Raw genomic sequence first — 8,198 nt, 5'->3', positions numbered from 1 at the left:
GGCGGGCCCCTGATTGGTCCGGGCCTGTAAGCAACCGCTTACCCTGCTTACCGATAATTACGCCTGTGGTTACTTCTATACTCTTTGGTTATGTTCAGATGGATATATACGAGTATATTTTGAAAAACAATATCGCTGCTTTACATTTTATTTGGATGTTAGATATAAAATAAAAAAAAGTTGCTGACAAATAACTATAAAACGTGTGTGTGTGTGTGTATATATATATATATATATATAATATTTAAAATATTACAATCGCAGGGGCAGACAAGTCCTCGTCAGCTGTCCCGAGGTCGTCTCCATGGGAACCAATTTGAAAAACACTACTAACTCTGGAGAAACTGGAAACTGGAAAACTCTCTCACTTTTTTTTTTTTTTTATTGAAGCGCATTTTGAAGGTTGAAACCGCTGCGAGTACATTTATTTGGAAAGTCGGCCACCATCAAACCACAGTCAAAGGAGTGAAGAAGCTGTGCGAACTTGGCCAGAAACCTGCAAAACGGCAGTGCACAAAATGCCTGGTCACATTTTACTGGTGAGTCCGTTCGGGTCTTTGTGTTTTTGTCTTTATATGAACCAACCAACCTGTGAGTCATTCCACGAAATCGGTGCCTTTTAAACTTTAAATATTTGAAAAAAAAAATAATAATTTCAAACTGTTTTTTTTTAATACCCATTAATTCAAGACATCTTAACATGACAAGAAACTGTTGGGCTATCTCAAGCTATGCCATTTATTATTTTATGACTGTTTATTTCTTTAATCTTTTGATATTTTCCTCTCTCCGGTTACTGACTAAAGTGATATAATACTTCCAATTGCAAATATTCAACAGTTTGCACATATATAAGTAGTATTTTGGTCCCTCTTTTCATTCAGATTTTGTCATATAAAAAAAAAATCTGTTTCGTATCATAATTGCCATTCAAATGACTAAAAATTTCATATTTCACAGATTACATCACACTACAATTAAGAAATATGTATACTTTGACAAAACATTTATTTTAAAAAGGGTCTTGTCCAAAATGCAGTATAGTACATGTTACTATGGTGAGATCTGTTTGACCGTCAAATGTCATTTTTCTTTTAAAATATCAAATTAATGACAGTTACAGGACTGAGCTCTCAATAACCAAGAGGGTATTTAGTCACCTATTGTTTGTCATTGCAGTTAATTGCATGCATTATGAACTCATTTACGTACTAGTTACCTATATGGAACATTAGGCCATGACAATCTGCTTCCATATGAGAGGTAATCTAGAATTATATAGAAAAATACAACGATAGAAGATAACATATCTTTATTAAAACAAATCAGCTTTGGATGTATGAAATACAACTACAAAAAAAAAAATGAACTGACAGGACATAACAAGGGTAAATACTTTTAAAAAACTGATTGTTTCTTGTATGACATTTTTCTCTGGATCCTGGTCTCTACGAGCGTGATAGCGCCGTTGCTTCTCAGCTGCAGTTAATGGCATGTTACTAACAACTGTAAAAGTGTATAACAAAGTAAGTGATGTTAATTCTATGCAAATAAGACAAAATACAAAGTAAGGTGCATAAGTATACAAATAAAAAAAATGATGCAGAAACATACAATGGTAACTAGTGCTTGATGCTCATATGCTGCTGACTCGTGTGTCGCTGGTTTTAGCTCAATAACACACAAAATAACCTTTATAAGTGTCTATGTCCCTGAGTTGTTGTCCTAATCCTTAAATTGCCTTTGAATGTTTTCCCCTACAAATAACAAATACACCATCTATGACCTAGGTATGCGGCTGGGCCGGAATCTATGCCCCCTATTGCTCTGGTATAGTAACAGGACTGATGGTAATATGCTAATTTCTAGCTAACAGGTCAATGTCAGAAAGGCACATGGTATGTATTATGAAAGGTTATTACTTCCAGATTTTGGTAATATCAGGATTAATAAATAAATGTTTATATGTACACTTTAAAAAATGTTAACAGGACTGATGTTGTATGCCGACCCCTCTCTAACAACCCTGATAAAACATGAAAAATATAATATTTAAGAAGAGAGAAACTTACCCTTGCTTACACTGAGGAAACCACTTGCTCTAAATTATGAAATGTCCATGAAATGATGTCACTTCTGGTTTGTACCATTATTTTATAGGCGGGTTACAGGACTGATATGAAATTGGGGGACAATAATAAAATTAATTATATTTCTAAGAATGAATATATATATATATATATATATATATATATATATATATATATATATATATATATATATATAGTTAAAGAACTGATTATTTGTTAGGGACGCAAAAGGCACCGATTTCACGGAATCAGCCCCTGTGTTAACCAACAAGTAATATAATGCTCCATCGTGTAATTGCGCGTGTAGACAGCAGGTGGCACTGTAGACAAACAAGTCATGCGCACATTCTTCTTGGCCGAGTTACTGCAGAAATGGAAAGGTTGAACGAGTTCAAACAGCTGGAGGAGAAATTATGTGCAGAGGGAAGAGAATAGCCAGCCATGCATGCTTAAAGCCAACCAGGAGAAAAGAGAAAGATATATGACTGGAAAATGTATGTGTTTTGTGTGCATGCGTTTTCACTTGCTGTTTTTAAAGACGCCACCATCCTCACAGCTCTCTACACGGTCTCACAGTGTCAACATGCAAATACATATCGATATATCTTGGACAGAACAGAATGTTCGTTGACGGGCAGCCCTTAAAGCGATAGTTAAATTAAATATGAAAATACTGTATTTGCTCAGCTATTTTGTTTCGAACCTGAATGGCTTGCTTTATTTTGTGTCTGTTTCATAAAAGGAGACTGTTTTACAATTTGGAACACGTTATTGTGTGTGAGTGTGAGTGTTTGTGTGTGTGTGTGTGTGTGTGTGTCTGAGTACAGGGTTATGAGGCACAAATGTGTATAATGACATAGGTATTACAGTGTGAAGATGGTTTATGAGGACACTTCCCTTCTTGTAAACCAGATGGCCTAAAATCATATTAAATTGTCCACTGCAGTCTGACCGAGAGCACCACCACAAACATCGAAGAAACTGGTTTGAATGCACTCCAACACATAAATTGGGGCAAATGGAATGCCAGCAGGGCATATATTTCAGTCTGTGTTTTGTTTGTTTTTGACACTAGAAACATCTAGTAGAGATTGCATATTCAGAGGCGCAGAAGTGGATGTCCAAGAAGCGGTTCCAGGATGTTGTTACCGGCTGCTCTCCTATTCCTGCGCTGGGCCATGTGAGTGTATGGATCCTGTGCTGTTGAACTGGTACCAGCTTATCTTCTGCTCGCACAGGCTAATACAGGTGAAACATACATAGAAACACAATGCTATACCAGTTTTAAATCTCTCTTAAGCTGAGAACACACTACACAATTGTCATGCTTATTATGAATGGAATTTGGTATTGACAACTGATCGTGCCCAGTCGGACCATGTCTGTTCCAGTTGGGCTCAGTTGCTGTGTGCAATTGTCAGAAAAAGTTGCATAGTGTGTGCTGTCTAAAGATTATAATCTTAGAATTCAAGAACCAATTGTTGCCAGTCGTCTTCACAAAGATTTTTTTAACACATTTAATATTTGGGACTGCCACCAGTGATTGTATGCAGTTATGCAATGAAGATGTGTTCACTCTCAAAATCATTTAGGATTCATCTTGTAATTTTGTAATATCTTTTTTTCTTCATTACAAGAAAAATCTCGATTGTTTTTGTTGTGATTTATTTATTTATTGTCTTTCTTTTAATTCATCAGTTAACTGCAAATTTTTTAACTGCAAAACTTTTTTTTCTGCAAAGTATAGACTAGCCAATAAATTGGCAGTGATTTCTCTCATTTTAAAGATTATAAAGAAGTGTTTTATTTTGATCTGCAGTCTTAATAAAAGGCCTATATATAGACTAAAGGCTAATTCCATTTTTCTGAACCTTAAACCTCTTAAAATTTGTTATCAAGAATTTTAAATCAACTTAACAAATAGGCTAGGCTAACAAATTTTCTTCATAACGAATATATGAACATAATGAACAGTATTGTTCTATTCTTCAATACTAAGTTTTCATAAAGAAATCATAAATCAGTAATATGATTATATAAAATTATTATATATTTTTTAATTATATTTAGTAATTTTGTTAAATGGATGAATTTATTAAATAAAGTTTTATTTCCTTTGTAACCTGGAAAAGTGTAATAAAAAATAGCCTAATGTTACAGTTTTTACTTAGAACAAATTAATTTTTAATCCCCAATTTTAGACATACATGAGATAATATATTGTTGCTTGACTAAACGTTTAAAAATACAGCTAGAAATGTTGAGAAGAACTAGGTATAAAATCTACTGAAGCAATAATTCCAGAAAGAAAGAGAAGTGTCAGACTTAATGCAAAACATGTTCAAGACACATTGTTGTGACATTAGAAACATCAACATAGCAGGAAAGCTAATGTTTTCTGTTATATTAAACACAAACTAAGAAAAGTGGGATAAAACAAACCCGTGTTTTCTGCAGTGTTGTCTTTGGAGGAGCAGGAGTGGCTGAGGGAGCGTGGTAGATCCTGCGGTTTTCGTGAGGGTTTTTGGCACAATTGTTAACCAGAAAAATAAAAAATAGCACATCATGCTGAAAAGGTTGCAAATCCATTCTGACAGAACACCTTCTCCCAGCACGATGAGACAAAGCCGATAAAACTTGTTACAAACAAGGCATTTGTTGCATCCATTGGGGACATAATTACTGATTATAATGACTTATACTGTCTTTTTAGCGTTGCGTTGCGTATCATGCTGCGTAAACAGAAAACATTTGTGATGGGAGAAACAAAAAACAACGAGTCTGCCCTACACTGCTCAAAACTCGCGTTTGAATCATCATTGGCAAATTATTTGAATATAAAAAACGAACTTACAGATAGTGAGTCAGAAGCGCCAGACTGTCTTTGCAAAGTTAGAACTGCCCCACTTCATAGAAACAGCCTTTGTGCCACAGACGCATCGTAGGCTACTGGTTCAGGAAACAGTCCTCATCCTCCATAAAATGTGTGGCACACACAAATATTTGTGCAGATTTCTAGTTATGTCTTCTTTTGGACCACCAAAGAAAGTAGTTTCACTTTCACAATGAAACATACAGTGTCTCTACAAAATGGTAGCTGTGATAACTCTGAGAATAAAAGTTACACCTTCTTTCTTTGCATGAACATTTGGGCAGCGTTATGCAAATCATCCCACTTAGTGATGTAGACATGTGGGGGCGTGTTTGAATGAGCCATTTAAGGGGCGTGTGGTTGACTCTTAACTTTTATGAAAAATATTTCTTTGGATTCAAGATTTTAGTCTTTGCAACTTTACAGATCTTCATTATGCACCATACATACAGCTTAACACGCAAGAGAAAGGAAAATGTGAAATCTCATCATATGACCCCTTTAAGATCCATTAGATTTAAAGCCACAGGTAGACTTCACAGTTTGCTTCACTTTCTCAACCTCTCTGGAGGCTGGCAGCCAATAACTTCCACTTCAGGAGAGAATGGAAACAAATGTTTGCTAAAATCGGAGGCTGGCAGAGAGCCCTGTTAACTTCCTGTGGGATGGTCTATTGGTGGGCTCAAGGGCGGTGCTTGGACATGAACTGTAGAGAGAGACAATTGTTATGTAATTCAGGATGTGGCAGACTGGTCATGCAGATGTGTACTGTCTGAGTAAAAAACTCTTACATTGAAAGCTCTTTGTCACGAGCTGCAACTCTGTTTCTGTGAAAAGAAACTGTGCATTAAAATGCATCTGGTATTAATAAACAACCTCACTGTATAATGCGTATAGTGCATCTACTTAACAGCTGTTATAAAATATGCCTGCCCTGCATTTTTTATGTAAAACAGGTAATGTGCAAACATAATAAGATTCAGACAACAACCTAATTAAGCAAAATGATTAAAGTATACAGTAAATAAAACAGTCAGTAAAAACCTTTATAAGAATCAATACTATAATTCAGCAAGAATGTACTAAATTGTTCAAAAGTGAGATTAAAGACATTTATGTTACAAAATATTTCATTTTCAAACAAATGCCGTTCTGTGAACTTTATATATATATAAACAAAACAGTTGTTATTGTAGTATTTCACAATACTTTTTCATTGTATTTATTTCTTAATCAAATAAATGCAGCTTTGCTGATCATTTGACTTCTTTTAAAAACATTTTAAAAAATTATTACAAAACTGCAGAACATTCATAAATTAAAGTTTTTAATTCAAATAAATGTTGTTTTCCTTTTAATTATATTATAATGAATTAAATTATAAAAACTTATTATTTAATTATTACATTTTATAAAAACCCTTAAATCTTTTATGGTCATTAAAAGTTTGCAGGGTGGTTTTTCTTCTGTGAATATTAAGAATAAAAGGTTTTAAAGACAGAAACATAGCTTTGTCTTCATGGATTTACACTTGCACTCATCTTCTCACAACTAGAGAGACTGCAGACAAGATGACATTTCCAGTGAGTGAATATAGTGAGCAGCTGATGCTAACTGGATTTTATGGTGGATTCAGTGGATTTCTTGGGAGTGAACATGGAATGGTTTTGATGATGACAATGGCCCTAGGAATGGCCAACTCCCTGGGCACTGCACTGTTGAATAAGGGAGCGGATTGAGACACACCCCTGATAATTAAGCTTCTATGTGGATAGATGCGATGCGTTGTATGCTGAGAATTCACAGTGGCTGCTTTCATCTTCTGTTTGACAGAGAAGCAATCCAGACAGGAATCTTTAAAACACTGGAAGAAAGAACTTCTAATAGCTAGGCTCACTTAAATTCAAGAGGCATCAAGAAACTCTTGTTCATTACTTTTGTTGATGTGTGTTTAGGTTTAGGTTCGCTCTCCCAGGCACATGAGTATCTGTCTAAGGCCGAGTGGACAGTAGTGAAAACACCAGGCTGCAGTCACACTGTCCTTCATCAGCTACACAGAACCCTGGGCCGCCTGCATGCTGCCATGGGAAAATACACATCTGCTCTCGCTCTCTTTGCCAATGACGTGAGTCCTAAAACATGTGGAACACTGTTATTGGATTGCATGTACATAATTATCTGCTATGACTCATTGCTGATGTGTGTCTGTTGTGTAATATATATTAGTATATTGTTAAGAATATTGCAAGGCCCTTTGAAATATGTAGTTCTGATTGGTCAATTGGGGCGTACTGGCATTTATAAATGTACCAAATTTTGATTAAATGATTTATTAATGTGTGTATTAACTGTACATAATTGACTATATGTCTTTTTTTTCTATGTGTAGGTGTACTATGCCAGTGAGATGTTTGGTTTAGGCAGCACAGTGATGTCTGGAGGTTATTTCCTTATGGCTGATGTGTTTCTGAAGCAGAACAAGCCTGACATTGCCCATTCGCTCTGTAGGCAAACCCACCATCAGCACACATTGAGACATCTGTCTCTGTGAAATATCTTTCATTGTATTGTGTGCGGGTGTACAGGTGGCAAATTCATGGCACGCTCACTTGTGTAAGCTGATGGATGGGATCAGTTGGAGCTGCACTCAACCAGAGTGTTTTGGTGAGTGGCATAAAGACAGTTAACCTCCACAAATCTGCAATTTAATTTTCTGAACACCCCACAGCATTAATGACATATTTAACTTCCTGAAAAACATATTTTCCCACCTCAGGTATCAAATCCCTATTATTATTGGTCATTATTTTAAGATATGGGCACTATTAATCTTCAACCCTGTTATGGACACTATGGAGCTTTCTGAATATGATCATAAAATGTATTTGTTATGAAATCCACATTTTCCTGTTAATCAGATGTCCCTCACACTACCTCAGTATTTCCAAATATAAAATTACACAAAATCTCACAGTTTTGATATACTAAAGCCTGAAATTGAATTTTGTGTGACATCAACCTCATAATGTTTGATCAAAGAAGTGGGTAAACTTCAGAAGTTTAACTAAAATCAGTTTTCTTATAATTGCATTGAACATTTCAGAGTTCAACAAACATTAAATCATTTTTTCATAAACTTTTGGTGTGACGGGGTTGAGACTAGGGTAACAGGGTTGAAGATGGTCATGGGGTTGAAGAGACAAATAGAACTTAACATGTAAATAGTTGTTTTTTAC

At 35.3% G+C, this 8,198-nt stretch overlaps 1 pseudogene; it reads left to right on the top strand.

Moving 5' to 3' along the window:
- Positions 1-518: 518 nt before the first annotated feature.
- LOC113078405 (zinc finger MYND domain-containing protein 12-like) lies at positions 519-7,988 on the top strand (annotated as a pseudogene).
- The last annotated feature ends 210 nt before the right edge of the window (positions 7,989-8,198 follow it).

Source organism: Carassius auratus, unplaced genomic scaffold, assembly GCF_003368295.1.
Source record: "Carassius auratus strain Wakin unplaced genomic scaffold, ASM336829v1 scaf_tig00025657, whole genome shotgun sequence".
Taxonomy (NCBI): Eukaryota; Metazoa; Chordata; class Actinopteri; order Cypriniformes; family Cyprinidae; genus Carassius; species Carassius auratus.
This window is presented reverse-complemented; position numbering and strand designations above follow the sequence as displayed.